Genomic DNA, 17,307 nt, shown 5'->3' with positions numbered 1-17,307 from the left:
GCAGGAGCGGGAAGATGAGGAAGTCGCAATGCTGGATGAATTCCCAGGGGGGGCTACTCTATCTGAGACAAGTCAACAACAGGAGTCTGATGAGGAGTCAGAGGAGGATGGTGCCGGGGCGGATGAGCAGGAGCAAGAAGAGCATGCTTTAAACCTTTCTGGGATCCCTGTTGTGCGAGGATGGGGAGAGGAGAATGAAGAGGACGACATTATCCTGGATGATGAGCAGGAGCCAGGCCACCACACCGCTTCCACTTTAGTGCAAATGGGGGCCTTCATGCTCCAGTGTTTTAATAGGGACCCCCGTATAAAAAGCATGAGGGTCAAGGACCAGTACTGGGTGGCAACGTACTTAGACCCCCGGTACAAACACAAAATGGCGGAAATGTTACCGCCGTCGCAGAGGGCTGTCAGAATGCAGCACTTCCAGGCCTTGCTTCGAGAAATGCTGCATTCTGCTTTTGCGTGCGCTGGCAGAGGAGCAATTCCCACTCCCAGAGAAGGATTTGCGGGTACCAATCCAACAGCGCCTGCAAGAAGAGGCCGGTTTGAAGATGTGTTGGTGACTTCGGATATGAGGTCATTCTTTCAGCCGACCCATCGACAGGTGTCATCCGGATCCAGCATCAGGGAACGCCTAGACCGTCAGGTGTCCGACTACATTGGGTTAACGGCCGATGTGGACGCTCTGAGGAGTGATGAACCCCTAGACTACTGGGTGGGCAGGCTTGACCTCTGGCCAGAGCTTGCCCAATTTGCAATCGAACTGTTGGCTTGCCCCTCATCCAGTGTCCTGTCCGAAAGGACGTTCAGCGCAGCAGGGGGGATTGTGACCGATAAGCGTACTCGCCTAGCTCACCACAGTGTTAACTACCTCACATTTCTAAAAATGAATGAGGCATGGATCTCGGAGGAATTCAACACATGTGATCAGTAGACCATGTATATGTCTATAAACAATTTTTGGAATCAAGCACACAGACCTTCTTAATTCATTTGGCTCACTTCCCTGACCCAAAAAAGCACACCGTACTATATGCCCCTACCCTCCTCTTTGAAGAGGTTGAGCGGTGTCATATTTCTACTGGGGCTGCTTATTATGAGGGGTTCCCACCATCCCTGTGCTGTGCTGACTTCCTCCTGGGTGTTCTTATTATGAGGGGCTCCCACCATCCCTGTGCTGTGCTGACTTCCTCCTGGGGGTTCTTATTATGAGGGGATCACACCATCCCTGTGCTGTGCTGACTTCCTCCTGGGGCTGCTTACGGTGCTGCTGTCAGCGCTGTATGTCACGGAGCTGCTGTCAGCGCTGTATGTCACGGAGCTGCTGTCAGCGCTGTATGTCACGGAGCTGCTGTCAGCGCTGTATGTCACGGAGCTGCTGTCAGCGCTGTATGTCACGGAGCTGCTGTCAGCGCTGTATGTCACGGAGCTGCTGTCAGCGCTGTATGTCACGGAGCTGCTGTCAGCGCTGTATGTCACGGAGCTGCTGTCAGCGCTGTATGTCACGGAGCTGCTGTCAGCGCTGTATGTCACGGAGCTGCTGTCAGCGCTGTATGTCACGGAGCTGCTGTCAGCGCTGTATGTCACGGAGCTGCTGTCAGCGCTGTATGTCACGGTGCTGCTGTCAGCGCTGTATGTCACGGAGCTGCTGTCAGCGCTGTATGTCACGGAGCTGCTGTCAGTGCTGTATGTCACGGAGCTGCTGTCAGCGCTGTATGTCACGGAGCTGCTGTCAGCGCTGTATGTCACGGAGCTGCTGTCAGCGCTGTATGTCACGGTGCTGCTGTCAGCGCTGTATGTCACGGAGCTGCTGTCAGCGCTGTATGTCACGGAGCTGCTGTCAGCGCTGTATGTCACGGAGCTGCTGTCAGCGCTGTATGTCACGGAGCTGCTGTCAGCGCTGTATGTCACGGAGCTGCTGTCAGCGCTGTATGTCACGGTGCTGCTGTCAGCGCTGTATGTCACGGAGCTGCTGTCAGCGCTGTATGTCACGGAGCTGCTGTCAGTGCTGTATGTCACGGAGCTGCTGTCAGCGCTGTATGTCACGGAGCTGCTGTCAGCGCTGTATGTCACGGAGCTGCTGTCAGCGCTGTATGTCACGGTGCTGCTGTCAGCGCTGTATGTCACGGAGCTGCTGTCAGCGCTGTATGTCACGGAGCTGCTGTCAGCGCTGTATGTCACGGAGCTGCTGTCAGCGCTGTATGTCACGGAGCTGCTGTCAGCGCTGTATGTCACGGAGCTGCTGTCAGCGCTGTATGTCACGGTGCTGATGTCAGTGCTCTGTATTACGGTGCTGCTGTCAGTGCTCTGTATCTCCTGCACCCTCTTGTTTGCCTACCCTGGTCCCTGACCTTCCCTCTCCTCCATTGCCTTCATTAGCTCCATAGTCCTGAATTGTCAGAACAATTTCCCAAATAAAAAAAAAATGCTTGTAGTTATCGATCCCAAATTCACCTCATACATGTATTATGCTATTGTCCAGGTGGTGGGACTACGTGCTACCCCCTAATAATTACCCCGTGGCCGCAAATTCGACCTAAAGGTTTGCGAAATTCGCCTCCCATTGAAGTCAATGGAGCCCGCGGCGAACGGTCGTTTTCGCGAACGTTTGTGTCCGTTCGCGTTTCGCGTTCGCGAAACGTCCCGTCGGAAGTTCGTCCATCACTACTCCTTACTAACTACTTTACTCCGCTGCTTACAAAACCCTCCCATATTGTACTATTCGGGGTGTGCAGCACCATCATCTCTCCCTATATGCATCTTTCCCATGCAAGATCAAAATGTTTTGCTTTTAGACCCCTTTCACACCAGGGCGTTTTGCAGGCGCTATAGCGTTAGAAATAGCGCCTGCAAAAACGCCCTAAAGAAGCTGCACCATTGTGTGTAGTGTGAAAGCCCCGAGGGCTTTCACACTACAGCGGTGCGCTGGCAGGACGTCAGAAAAAAGTCCTGCCAGCAGCTTCTTTGGAGCGGTGAAGGAGCGGTGTGTTTACCGCTCCTCCACCGCTGCTGCCCATTGAAATCAATGGGGCAGCGCTGTAATGCCGCCGGCAAAACGCCGCTATTGCGGCATATTGCCGGCGGTTTTAACCCTTTCGCGGCCGCTAGCGGGGGGTAAAAGCGCCCCGCTAGTGGCCGAAATGCGCCGCAAATCCGGCGGTAAAACGCCGCTAAATATAGCGGCGTTTTACCGCCGACGCAAGTTGCGGTGTGGTGTGAAAGGGGTCTTAAAGGTAAAGAAGAGATTTGGGATTTTGACCCCAGATTTCTCCAAGGGATGTTTACATTATAATAGGAATAAAAAGAAATAAAAGTAATAAAAAAAAAAAAAAGGGACAGTGTAAAAATAAAAAAATAAAAAGTAAAATAAATAAGAAAAAAAATTAAAGCGTCCCCATCCCTCCTTGCTCACGTGCAGAAGTGAACACATACGTAATTTGCGCATGCATATGTAAACGGTGTTCACACCACACAAGTGAGGTATCGCCACAAATGTTAGAGCAAGCGCAATAATTCTAGCACTAGACCTTCTCTGTAAGGTTGGGTTCAGATATTTGCGAATTGGATGTGGGTTTCCTGGCGTTCAATTCGCATGACATGTGAGTGTGACCGGCTCTCAATGGAGCCGGTTCACATATGTCCAGGGCGGCCACGGTCTGAATTTCAAAAGGGTCCGGTGCCTGTTTGGGTCTGGTTCAGTTGTGAGATTCGCACCTGAACCGGTGAACAGGAGCGCACCGGACCCCATGCTGGGAACCGCGGCCGCACATATGTGAACCCGGCATTACTCTAAACTGGTAACCTGTAAAGGCATTTAAAACATGACCTATGGAGATTTTTAAGTACTGTAATTTGTCCCCATTCCACAAGCTTGCGCAATTTTAAAGCGTGACATGTTAGGCATCTATTTACTCAGCGTAACATCATTTTTGACATTTTATAAACAAAAATTGGGGTATATATGGTGTTTTTTTTTATTCATTAAAATCTACTGCAATTCTGCGCAAATGTCGTGTGAGATAAAAAAAAAATTGCAACGATCGCCATTATTAAAATATATAAAATTGTATAGTGTTTGGTGGTTCTAAGTAATTTTCTAGCAAAAAATGCTGATTTAAACTTGTAAACAAAAAGTACCAGAAAAAGCCTGGTCGGCAACTGGTTAATGTCAGGGGCTGGATTTTGGTGTTCCCAGGCTCTTTAGAGTTGAGATACTTATATGACAAATCCTGAAGCAATTTTTATAGAACCTTTCCACTAAAAAAAAAAAAGCTTACAAGCTCCACCTTTTATACAAGATAAGTTTGAACTAAAGATTTTTAGGCAGGTGAAGTTCAGCCTCCTTGCACAGGTGGCGCTATTATGGCAGTTGCCATACAGAGAGGATGGAGGAGCAGAGGAACTCTTGTTCCTATGAGACCTCCGTAGGCATCAACTGGGGAGCAGCCATCCGATTGGGTGCTGAGTGATCTCTGCGACCATCTTTATTGAGGGCAGTGTTAATAAATAGCACTGGCCCACTGCAGTTAGCGCTCATTTGCAAAATGGCTTGGTCAGGGACAGAAACCCGCTGGTAAGGAATAGTATGTCTAGCACAGGGAAAGGTTCCGGTGGAGGAGAGACAGCGTAGGGATGAAATGCCTGAACTGCTACCTTGAAGCTTCTTCTGCCTTCTTGGCGCTCTTGTTGCCACACCACCTACCAGGCACCTCCTTTGTCAGATGCTGTCAGTATCATATGCTTGCCCAAATATCTTCTACGGTACTGAGACTGTGGTCTACAAGTCCTTCTGTAAGGTACTGATGTACTGGGGATGGCCATGATATTCAAGTCCTGTTGCCATTTTGTTGGAACTTTGAGTTAATACTTTGTGCTGCATACCTTGACCAAAGTGTGCCATTTTCCACTTTTGGCATCAAACATCTGGTCCCTCTAACAAGTGAGTCACAAGCTTTCTTACAGCCATCATGAGTAATCACAATATTGCGTGTAATCGTTTTTTCACCTATGATCGTCAGCTCCATCTAGGCTCCATCTAGTGGTCATAATGTGGTATTTTCCTAACCGAGATTGTTCAGGAAAATGCCACATTATAGCCACTAGATGGAACTGACGATCTTTGAAAAAAGTTACTGTGATTATTAGTGACAGCTGTGTGAATGCTTGTGACATTTAACAACTTGTGGACCGTCCACCGCAGGTTTACGCCGCTACTTTGAAGAGGAATATCGTTGTTATGGCAGCAGCTAGCTACCATAACCCCAGTATCCTCTTCTTCAATGGGTGGTCCGCTTTCAGATAAAAGTGGTTTCTGTGGCAGATTTCCTTTTTATCGGCGCCCCCCCTCCCCGCCGAGCTTCGGTGTCCTCCGCCGCTTACCGGAGCTGTCGGTAGCAATCAGATCCTTCTCCTGGCTTGTTATAGAGACGAGTGAGGGGAAGATGACCCATCTCCATATCATTGTAGGGCAGAAGTGACATCAAAACGTCACTTCCGCCCATAGCTCTTAAAGGGCCATTTAAAAAAAAAAAAAAATTTCAAATGACACATTTTTTTTTTTCATTGCATTTTAGTGTAAATATGGGATGTGAGGTCTTTTTGACCCCAGATCTCATATTTAAAGCGGTTCTTCACCCTAAGGGCCGGTTCACACTGCAGGCGCGACGAGGCGTCTCCGACTTGCCTCGCCGCGACCTGCGGCGACCTCAGCGGCGACTTGCAGAGGACTTCTGTATAGAAGTCAATGCAAGTCGCCCCCGAAGTCGCCCAGAAGTAGTACAGGAACCTTTTTTCTGAGTCGGAGCGACTCGAGTCGCTCCTCTCAGAATGGTTCCATTGTACAGAACGGGGGCGACTCGCGGGAGCGAGGCGAGGCGAGTCGTGTCGCCTCGCATCGCCCGCTGTGTGAACCGGCCCTAAAGGGGAAGTTCCGCTATTCTGATCCCTCCCCTCCTCCGGTGCCACAATCTGCACCTTTCAGGGGGGAGGGGGGTGCAGTTACCTGGATAATCCAGGTAACTGCACACACTTCCGGCCAGACCGCCGCAGAACCCCCGCAGACGCCCCGCCCCCCCCTCGTTGTGTTCTGGGAAACACACAGTTCCCAGAGACACAGCGGGGGACCATAAGAGACGCGCAGCGCGACTCGCGCATGCGCAGTAGGGAACCGGGCAGTGAAGCCGTCATGCTTCACTTCCCGATTCCCTGACAGAGGATGGCGGCGGTGGCAGCAGCGAGACGAGTGATCGCTCGTCATCTGCCACCGACATCGCTGGAACCTGGGACAGGTAAGTGTGATTTTATTAAAAGTCAGCCGCTGCAATATTAGTAGCTGCTGGCTTTTAATATTTTTTTTTTTTAGGTGCAGCTCCTCTTTAAAAGGTCCTGTCATGCTTTTTTCTATTACAAGGGATGTTTTTTACATTCCTTGTTATAGGAATAAAAGTGACAAATTTTTTTTTTTTAAAAGAACAGTGTAAAAATATAAAATAAAAGGTAAAATAAATAAGAATTTTTAATTTTTTTTTAAATGCGCCCCATCCTGCTGAGCTCCCGTGCAGAAAGCAAACGCATACATGAGTAGCGCCCGCATATGAAAACGGTGTTCAAACCACACTGCGACCTGTAGAGTGAGAGCAATAATTCTAGCCCTAGATCTCCTCTGTAACTCAAAATATGCAACCTGTAGAATTTTTTTAATGTCGCCTATGGAGATTTTTTTAAATTTTTTTTAATTGTTTATTTATTCTGGGAAAGAGGCCCACATGGGGCGCAACATTAAAATACAGTGCAGGAACAGGAATACAACTGCATGAATGTAACAGGAACTACATAACTATGACATGTATTATGGTACATCAGTTTAGAATGTTCTAGATATAGAGAACTTATTCGATGTGAAGATGTTACTATTCGAATCTTATTGTAGATCAAATTTCTCAGCTATACAGTGCTAGTTGTTCTGTCGTATTCTCCTCTGCCTTGGGGGGAAATCATATGTATTCTTGGGGTGTGGGTTGGGGAGAATTTTGTGGCCCCATGGGCTCGATCCCTTTTTTCTATATAAGAATTCAAGAATAGAGGGAAATAGGGGTATTTAATAGAGCGGGGGGTGGGGTAGATAGAAAGTAATTGGTAGAGTGGGGATTACATGGGGAGGGGGGTTGAGAGGGTAGGGGGGGTCCCGTGAACATGGAGCCGTGGGGTTTCCCGCCTGGCTAATCTTCCAGAAGATGTCACGCATTACTTATTAAAGTAGAGCGTAAGGTTGGTTTGCTTATTATTATTAGGTGTCAGATGTATTTCCTCTTAGGGCCTGGCCTTCATCTGAATATATAAACATGTTCCACAGCTGCCATGTTTTGGAATATGTTTCCTGTCTATTTTTAGCTGTGAGAATGAGGTCTTCCATTTTTTTTGATTTCGTCTACTTTTTTGGAGCCATAAATCAATGGTCGATGAGTGTGGTGATTTCCAGTGGAGTGGAATGCAGGCTTTGTCTGCATCAAGAAGGTGGCGTATCACAGATTTCTTGTAGATACGTTCGGGTGTGTCTGACGCATGTAGGAGGAAAAATGCGGGATCGTATAGGATGTTGCGGTCTGCGACTTTTTGTACTACCTTCCAGAAATTCGCAATCCTAGGGCATGACCAGAAAATGTATAACAGGGTTCCTCTTTCTGTCTGGCAACGCCAACAGAGGTCAGATGTTGTGGGAAAGAATTTGTGTAGTAGTGATGGGTTTGTATACCATCTCCATAGAATTTTGTAGTTGGTTTCTTGAATTTTGGTGCAGATGGAAGATTTATGATATTTTTGTGAATCTAAGGATATGGTTTGGTTTGTTAGCGCTGAACTGACAATTCAATTCCCTTTCCCACTTGATGAGGCTTAGAGGCTGATACTCTGCAGGCAGGGCAGGACTCAGGGTGGTGGGGGCCCCTGGGCTTGAGTCACTTTCAGGCCCTACCTTCTATAAATTACCATATTTATCGGTGAAAAACATGCGCCGGCGTATAACACGTACCCCAAGTTTAGGAGGGAATTTTAAGGAAAAAACTTTTAGGAGGGAAGTTTAACCACTTGCTTACTGGGCACTTAAACCCCCCTCAGTCCCAGACCAATTTTCAGCTTTCAGTACTGATGCACTTTGAATGACAATTGCGCGGGCATACAACACTGTACCCAAATGAAATTTTTATCATTTTTTTCCCACAAATAGAGCTTTCTTTTGGTGGTATTTAATTACAGCTGGGAGTTTTATTTTTTGCTAAACAAACAAAAAAAGATGCAAAAAATCATGTTTAATAGTTTGTTATAAAATTTTGAAAACGGGTCATTTTTCTCCTTCATTGAAGTGCGCTGATGAGGCGGCACTGATAGGCTGCACTGGTGGGCACTGATGGGCTGCATTGGGGGGCACTGATAGGCTGCATTGGTGGGCACTGATAGGCATAGTTAAGGCGGCACTAATAGGCACAGATAAGGCAACACCGATGGGCACAGATAAGGCGGCACTGATGGGCAAAGATAAGATGGCACAGATGGGTGGCACGGATGGGTGGCATGGATGGGCACTGATAGGTACCACTGATAGATGGGACTGATGGGCACTGATAGGTGGCTCTGATAGGTGGCACTGCTGGGCACTGATGGGCGGCACTGCTGGGCACTGGTAGATGACACTGATGAGCACGGATATGTGGCACTAGGGTGCAGCACCTTTGTTGAGGCAGATTGTGGGCACTGCTGGGTGGCACTGCTGGGTGGCACTGTGGGCACTGCTGGGTGGCACTGTGGGCACTGCTGGGTGGCACTGTGGGCACTGCTGGGTGGCACTATGGGCACTGCTGGGTGGCACTGACGGGGGGCACTTACTTTTTATTAATGTGGCACTGGCAGGGGGCAGGTGGGCACTGGCAGGGGGCAGGTGGGCACTAGCAGGGCTGGTCGTGATCGGGACTGATGTCCCGATCACGGCCGCCGGTGATCGGCTTTTTTTTTTCTCCTCGCGCTGACAGCGCGAGGAGGAATAATAGCCGATTACCGGCTCCGTTATATCACATGATCAGCTGTCATTGGCTGACAGCTGATCACGTGATAAGAGGTCGGGATCGACCCCTTGCACGGATCGGTGATCAGGCGAGTCTCATAGACTCGCCGATCACAGAGCGCGCCGCGCACGCCCCTTAGGGGGCGCGCAGGCCGCTCGTGCACGGGACTACGTCAATAGACAGGGTCCCGGCAAAGGAGATCCGCGCTGTAGCCGTCATTCGGCTATAGCGCGGGTCTCAAGTGGTTAAGGAAAAAACTTTTAGGAGGGAAGTTTAAGGAAAAAACGTACATTTAAATGCCCATCAATGTAGCCTTATCAGTGTCCATTTGCAGCCTTGCCCCAGTGTCATTTGCAGCCTTGTCATTGCAGTCTTGAATTTTAAAAATGGCGCCACCGAGATACAGAGTCCTCTGTATCTCAGCAGCTCTTGGGTCCTCTCGGCGGTGTAACGACATATTCAGTGACCCATCGCAGTTTGCTACGGAAGTGACGTTCCGTCACCACCATCTCGGTACACCCCACACTCGTCCATAGTAAGGATACACTAAGAAGGGGTAAAGCAGACATGTTGTTACACCCACCGGAATATTTCATTTTACACATATTTATAACAGTAAAGTCAGTTTATATAGTGAAGTACAGGACTTAGAACTCCGTCTGACTACTTAGAGCTTGAATTTTAAAAGCAGCGACAACCCCGCTCATCTCACAGGTTTGCTAATCTGACAGAAGTTCGCTGCTTTTAAAATTCAACATCTAAGTAGTCAGATGGAGTTGTAAGTACTGTATTTCACTATATACTAACTTTAATGTTATGAATATGTCTAAAATGCAAAACTCTGGTGGGTGTAACAACATGCCCACTTTACCCCTTCTTGGTGTATCCTTACTGTGGATGAGTGTGGGGTGTAGCAAGATGGCAGCGACAGAACCTCACTTCCGTAGCAAACTGCAATGGGTCGCTTCATATGTCGTTACAGTGGCTCTTGGGTCCTCTCACAGTCACACCCAGTCCCTGTGTTATGTCCATCATAGGGTGGGACTGGGCATGACTGTGAGCTGAGCCGAGCCGAGTACACTCGCTATGTATCTCGGCAGGGGCCCCCTATTGGGATGGGCCCATGGGCTTGAGCCCAGTCAAGCCCAATGGTAAGTCCAGCCCTGTCTGCAGGAGGTGTATTTAACAGGGTGTAGGTGAGGGATAGTGTATGCAGTAGAACTTCGGATTCAGTACAGAGTTCCTCCAATGTTGTAAGGGGTTGGCTATGGTCAGCTGGAGGCTGTGTGGATCTCAGAAAGTGACATAAATCAAGTGATCTCAGGAAGTCCAGGCAGAACGGGCCCATGGGATCTGAGAATTCTGTAATCATCTTCCAATGTGCTCCACAACTAAAGTGCAAGGCTTGGTAGAGGCCCTTGTTGCCTAGACCCCAAAAAAACACGTCATGCAGGCCTGGTGCAAACTGGGGGCTCCCCAGTATGGGACATAACGGTGGACTTTTGGGAAGAGAGAGAAGCTTGGGAGATAAGAAGGGCGCAGATTTTTGTAGTGTTCCCTATCAGGGGATGGCTTTGGATATTTGTGGGGAGGGCTTAATAGCACCACGGGGCTCTACTGAAGGGAATCTCACTTTGGGCTTGTTCTAACGGAGGCCATAGTTTGGTTTCGTCATGTCAGCACCAATCTACTAGCCTGCCTAAGTGTACTACGTGATAATAGGTGCGTATGTTCGGTATCGCTAGACCTCCATGTTGTTTAGGGAGAGCGAGTATTTTTTTGTTGAACCGGGGGCTTTTTTGGGCCCATATGAACTCTATGAATGTTGATTGTACTTGTTTAAAGTCGCCTGCAGGGATGTGGATAGGTAGGGCTTGTAGAAGGTAAAGGAATTTGGGGAGGATAGTAATTTTAAAGATATTACAGCGGCCAAACCAGGAATATAGACCTGTGTGCCATTGGTTAAATTAAGTCTTAATTGTTTTCAGGAGGGGTGGGAAGTTGAGTTCATAAAGTTGTGAAATGTTTTGGGGGATGAGCGTGCACAGATATTTTAAAGCCATATTGGTCCATTTTAGGTTGAAGCTAGACTGGAGGTGTATGAGCTGCGGCTGTGGTATTCCGACTCCCATTGCCTCTGACTTGGAGAGATTAATTTTTAGACTGGAGAGTGTTCTGTATGTCGCAAATTCTCGTAGCAGATTTGATAGGGATATAGTCGGGTTTGTGATCGAGAACATCAGGTCATCTGCGTAAGCCGATACTTTATGTTGTGATTGATTTATCGTAATTCCGGTGATATCTGGGTTAAATCTCACATGGCACAGGAAGGGTTTTAGGGACAACGCAAAAAGGAGGGGCGAGAGTGGGCATCCATGTTGTATCCCATTGGTAATTGAGAATGAGTTTTAAGTCAGGCCGTTAGCTCTGACTCTAGCTGACGGGTCTGAGTATTCCACGGAGATCCAATTAAGCATGTTGCTGCCTAATCCTACATGTCTCAGTTAGGGATGAGCTTTGATTTCGAGTCGAACTTATGTTCGACTCAAACATTGCCTGTTCGACTGTTCGGTGAACAGTGAACAATTTGGGGTGTTCGCGGCAAATTCGAAAATCCGCGGAACGCCCTGTACAAGTCTATGGGAGAAATCTAAAGTTCTAATTTTAAAGGCTAATATGCAAGTTACTGTCCTAAAAAGTGTTTGAGGACCCGGGTCCTGCCCCAGGGGACATGGATCAATGCAAAAAAAGTTTTAAAAATGGCCGTTTTTTCGGGAGCAGTGATTTTAATAATGATTAAAGTGAAACAATAAAAGTGTAATATTCCTTTAAAATTCGTACATGGGGGTGTGTATAGTATGCCTGTGAAGGGGCGCATGTTTCCCATGCTTAGAACTGTCCCTGCACAAAGTGTCATTTATGCAGGAAAAGAAGTCATTTAAAATCACTTGCGGCTATAATGAATTGTCGGCTCCCGTAATACAGAGAACACTCATTGAAAGTCATTGATAAAAAAAAAAAACGTGGGGTTCCCCCAAATTCAATTACCAGGCCCTTCAGGTCTGGTGTGGATATTAAGGGGAACCCTGCGTCAAATTTAAAAAAAAACGACGTGGGGTTCCCCCTAAATATCCATACCAGACCCTTTCTCCGAGCACGCAACCTGGCAGGCCGCAGGAAAAGAGGGGGGGACGAGAGAGCGCCCCCCCTCCTGAACCGTACCAGGCCACATGCCCTCAACATTGGGAGGATGATTTGTGGTCCCCCCAAAGCACCATGTCCCCATGTTGATGGGGACAAGGGCCTCATCCCCACAACCCTGGTTTCCGTTACATCAGAGGGGGGCGGGGTCACCCACACATCATTGGGGAAGCCAGGCTTCCCCACTTGCCTCAGAGGGGGGTGGGGTCAGGTGACGGGTGGCCCCCTGCCCTCCTCATATAAGAAACGTCAGGCCGCCGGGATCCCACAGTGTCTCCGACAGTGGAGACAGAGAAAGGATGGATGGACTGCGCTGCGCTGGACTGGAGGGAGAGATCACCCGTCGCTGGATCAGATCAGCTATCGCTGGACCCCGGAGAGATGATCATCCGTTGCTGGATAGCAAGAGTGGATTACTACCGCTGGAATCTTTTTTTATTTTTATTTTTTTTAATAAAGGACTTTTTCAAAAGTGTGTTTGTCTTATTTAACTATTTTTTACACTTTCTTTGTGAAATGGTAGGGGTACTTTTGTACCCCCTTACCATTTCAAACAGGAGGGGGCGGGATCTGGGGGTCCCCTTGTTAAAGGGGGCTTCCAGATTCTGATAAGCCCCCCGCCCGCAGACCCCCACAACCACCGGCCAGGGTTGTGAGGATGAGGCCCTTGTCCCCATCAACATGGGGACATGGTGCTTTGGGGGGGACTAGCAAGAACAATTTTGAAGCGTGACATGTTGGGTATCAAATTACTCGGCGTACCATTATCACACAACATTAAAAAAAATTGGGCTAACTTTTTAATTTAAAAAAGTATTTTTCCAAAGAAAGTGCGATTGTAAGACTGCTGCGCGAATACAGTGTGTCAGAGAATATTGCAACGACCGCCATTTTATTCTCTAGGGTGTTAGAAAAAAATATAAAATGTTTGGGGGTTCTAAGTAATTTTCTAGCAAAAAATATATTTTTTAACTTGTAAACAACAATTCTCACAAAGAGTCTCAGTCCTTAAGTGATTAAACAGTATTGTTTTATATAAATAAATGCAAAAGGTTGATTTACTATGGGCAAATAGGCTGTTCACTTTGCAAGGGTAGTTGAAAGGTAATTTTCCCTACAGTTTAGTTAATTAGGTGAAGATCTGCAGACTTACAATATCCAACCACGTCCAAGCAAAAATGCATTTTTTTTATTTCCTTGCATGTAATTGGGTGTTTTTCGTGAAATGTAATTTTACCACATTTTAATAAGCTCTGGGGCAAATCCACTTGCAAAATGCAGCTTTTCCTGCAAAGTGCAACTTCCATTATCTAAGGTCTGTGCTTGGCTTCATATTCATGGTGTTTGCATAGGAGGACTCTTTGGGGGTCTTTACTTGCAAATCTTCAGGACTGCTGCCACCTTCCTCTGGATATGGTCCAGTGAGTGAGATAGTGCTGCTGCAGACCAGATCCCTTGAGGTGAGGTCCTAAAATATGCTTCTAGCACAGTCCTTTCAAACCCTCAGCCCTTACCATTCTGAGACCTCTAGAACAGCTACACAGCCCAAGAGCTGCCTAAGGGCAATAGTTCCTCTGGCTCTGGAGCCCTCTTGGGGAGAAGGAACCCAGCTCTCCATTGCCTCAGACTATTTATCACAATTCCAGCCCCCTTCTAACACTCCTTTCCAGGGATTGGCTGGAGCATGCTCAGGCTGGTTAATCGATTCTCCCGCCCTAAGCTCTGGAAGGGCAGGACAAACAATTACTGCTCCCTTGAATACAGAAGGAGCCAAAAACTAGATTTATCTAGATTCCTACGCTAGGAATGAATGAATGAATGAAATACTTGTATAGCGCACAATGCGAACTGAATCGCCTCTAGGCGAGACAAGGGCCTCATCCTCACAACCCTGGACGGTGGTTGTGGGGGTCTGCGGGCGGGGAGCTTATCAGAATCTGGAAGCCCCCTTTAACAAGGGGACCCCCAGATCCCGCCCCCTCCTGTTTGAAATGGTAAGGGGGTACAAAAGTACCCCTACCATTTCACAAAGAAAAAATAGGAGGGTGCTACATTACTTTGCAAAGTGTAATTTACCTTCCAAAGTGAACAACCTATTTGGCTTTAGTAAATAAACCCCTACAGAGTCCTCCTATGCAAAATTCATGAAGATGAAGCTAACCAAAGACCTTAGCTAATGGCTCAACCACCAAGTCATCAAATCTTAAAAGCTTCTAAAATCATCTGTAAAAGACTCCCGATTTTTGTAGCTTTTTGTAAAACATTTAACCCAGCCTCAGGTAGAATGCTGTCTTGCACAATTACTTTAGTGTTTCTTTTGTTAGTTATATAATATACAACTCAGAACAAAGTCTGTTGACTTTCAACTTCCTCTTTGCGGCGCTGACCCCTTGTAAATTTTACTGCCGACAGCTCTGCAAGGTAACTAATCCCGTTCTATTTATAAGACAGCAGAACTGGCTTTTGGAGAGTGGTTTGTATTTTAGTGTTCATGGCTGTGGTTGAAAGTATTATGTCAATATAATTAGAATTCCTAATGTATTTCACACCCTAGAGAGCCGCTTGTGAAAGAACTTGGGTAGGGGTAGGGAGCATGAGATACCCCGAAACTGTACAACTTGAGAATTCTTCAGATTCTGGCTGAACTGCACACACTTTTGGCTGCACTCGAACAAACCGAGATGTCCCACTGGATCTCTACGCTGGCTGTGACTTGTACTCCTTCCAAAGTTTTCAGCTACACACTGTCACTCTTTTCAGCACTGGGATCTTGTACTCATGGTTGCCTCCTGCCGATATCCAACATGGTCTTTCTAGTGAGGGAGATGTAGACTCACACCTCCTCTGGACAGCTCCAGCCCTCTCTCACAACTTCCTTCCTGCCTTCTCCCATGAGCTTTCTCCTGACCCAGTTGGATCTTTGGACTATGTCTTGCAAATAGGCCACCCAGCTAAGCCTAGCTGGGACCTCAGTGTCTTCCAGCTGGCGTCCACCCAGTGTTCTGCCCCAGGGGGCAGAGCCCCTGCACAGAGGTCTCCTACTGCAGGACTGGAACCAGGAACACTGCCCTCTGCTGCCCAGGCCTCAGACTATGTGTGGTCTTTCTTACCACCTACTGAGCACACCTTCCCAGAGATTGGCTAGAGTCCCATAAATATTCATAAATATTTCTACTACTATTATTCTAGCATCTTCTAGAAGACAGTGAGAAGTAACAGCAGCCTCTGGACCTCTGAGCAGCCCTAAATAATCAAAGCTTTCTCCTCTGATTACAGGGGAAGCAAACTAAATTGACCTAGCAGCCTACTCTACACTAGGGGGGTGTTACATGTCTCATCTTGCAGAACTAAACCCAGGAACACTGCACTCTGCTGCTTAGGCCTCATACTATTTATAAGTTCTCCCTCCACCCTCTGAGTGTTAGCTGAGTATTGAAATCATGCTCTGGAAGCTTGTTGTATGGAGGAATAGCATAACACGTCTTTTCATTAAAACAGGAACAAGGAGCATACAAGTACATAGTGAGGAAAGCAAACACTTCCTCTCATTACATTACCATAAAATACATATTATAACACTGCAGTGCCACTTGCTGGATAGAAAGATAATTTATATATATACTGTATATATATATATATATATATATATATATATGTATGTATGTAGTTCACAATGTAAAAAGCTACTGGCTGTTGCTTTTACAACACTGGGCATGCCCCCCAGGGATTAGCTGGAGTTACATAAATATTCAAGCTGACTGTTCTGTTCCCCCTCCTTATATGTTTCTAGAAGCCTCTAGAACAGGGGTAGGGAACCTATGGCTCTCGAGCCAGATGTGGCTCTTTTGATGGCTGCATCTGGCTCTCACCTCTCAATCCGCAGATTGCATGGTGTGCCGATCCGTGGATTGAGCTCATAGGAAAGGCCGCCGCTTCGGCCTATCTCCGGAACTGCGGCCATCTTGGTACACCCGGTGGCGGCCTAGGTGAGCAGCGCTCTGACGTCATCATCACCCGCCTCAACTGCTCGTGGATCTGCCTGCCTGTGTAGTGGTAAGCAAGCAGAAAATCGTAGGGGAGATGTGGATATTACAGCAGGGGAGATGACGTGGATATTACAGTTATAATTGAAATTAGTCAATTCATCGATTAAAAAAAAAATAAAAAATTGTTTTTAAACATATTGTATGGCTCTCGCGAAATTACATTTTAAAATATATGGCGTTCATGGCTCTCACAGCCAAAAGTTCCCTACCCCTGCTCTAGAAGATAGGGGGAGTAGCAGAACTTCCAGCTTGTGACCCCACGCTTGCTGCCTTAGCTCCTCCCCCATCTTATATAGTGCTCCGCCCTCTCTTCTTCCTTTCCTGCCGCTCCACCCCTTCCTTATTCTTCTCTAAAATTAACCCTATAGGGGCTACCTTGCATTTGTCATGCCAGCCCTGCACCTCCGTCCAGCCTGCGTTTCTGGGCCTCCCTATAAAATACAGAGGATCCCTAAGCAATCAGCTCCTGCTCCACTGGCTACAGAAGAGCTAAACTAAATGTACCTAGCAACCTAAACTAGGAGGCTGCTACCCTAATAACAATGAAGGACACATGGGCAAGAGCGAAGTACTAGCAAAATAAATAGTCTACCTCTAAATGTCTCCATTCTGAAGAAGCCTTTGAGAATTGCGAATTAGCAAGCAAGAGTCAGATGCCGCAAGATCGTTAGGTGAAGTGCAACAAGTTGGCAAAGAAGACATTCTCTAATAGGCTTTCTCAGCCTTTTTAGCCCCAGAGGACCCTTGAAATAACTTTCAGCTCTAGGGAAACCCTTGCCAGAACCCAATCACCTAGGGTTAGTGCGAAAAATGCACCTTTCATTGGTATTCAATTGGTAACGTGTCCCTCTTACAATGGCATTTTAGACCACTAAAAATAGTATTGGTGTTATGCTCCTTGCTTTGCCAGGCCAGATTGGCTTCACAGCTATACAGGCACCCAGTGCTGGAACAAGGCCATTTGGTGCCCAGGGCGAAGATGGCAAACTGTTTTTTAAGAAAGA

The sequence above is a fragment of the Lithobates pipiens genome, unplaced genomic scaffold, assembly GCF_037356315.1.
Source record: "Lithobates pipiens isolate NorthernLeopardFrog02 unplaced genomic scaffold, aLitPip1_a1.2 Scaffold_19, whole genome shotgun sequence".
Lineage (NCBI taxonomy): Eukaryota > Metazoa > Chordata > Amphibia > Anura > Ranidae > Lithobates > Lithobates pipiens.
The sequence above is the reverse complement of the archived record's forward strand: the minus strand, read 5'-3'. Positions refer to the sequence as shown.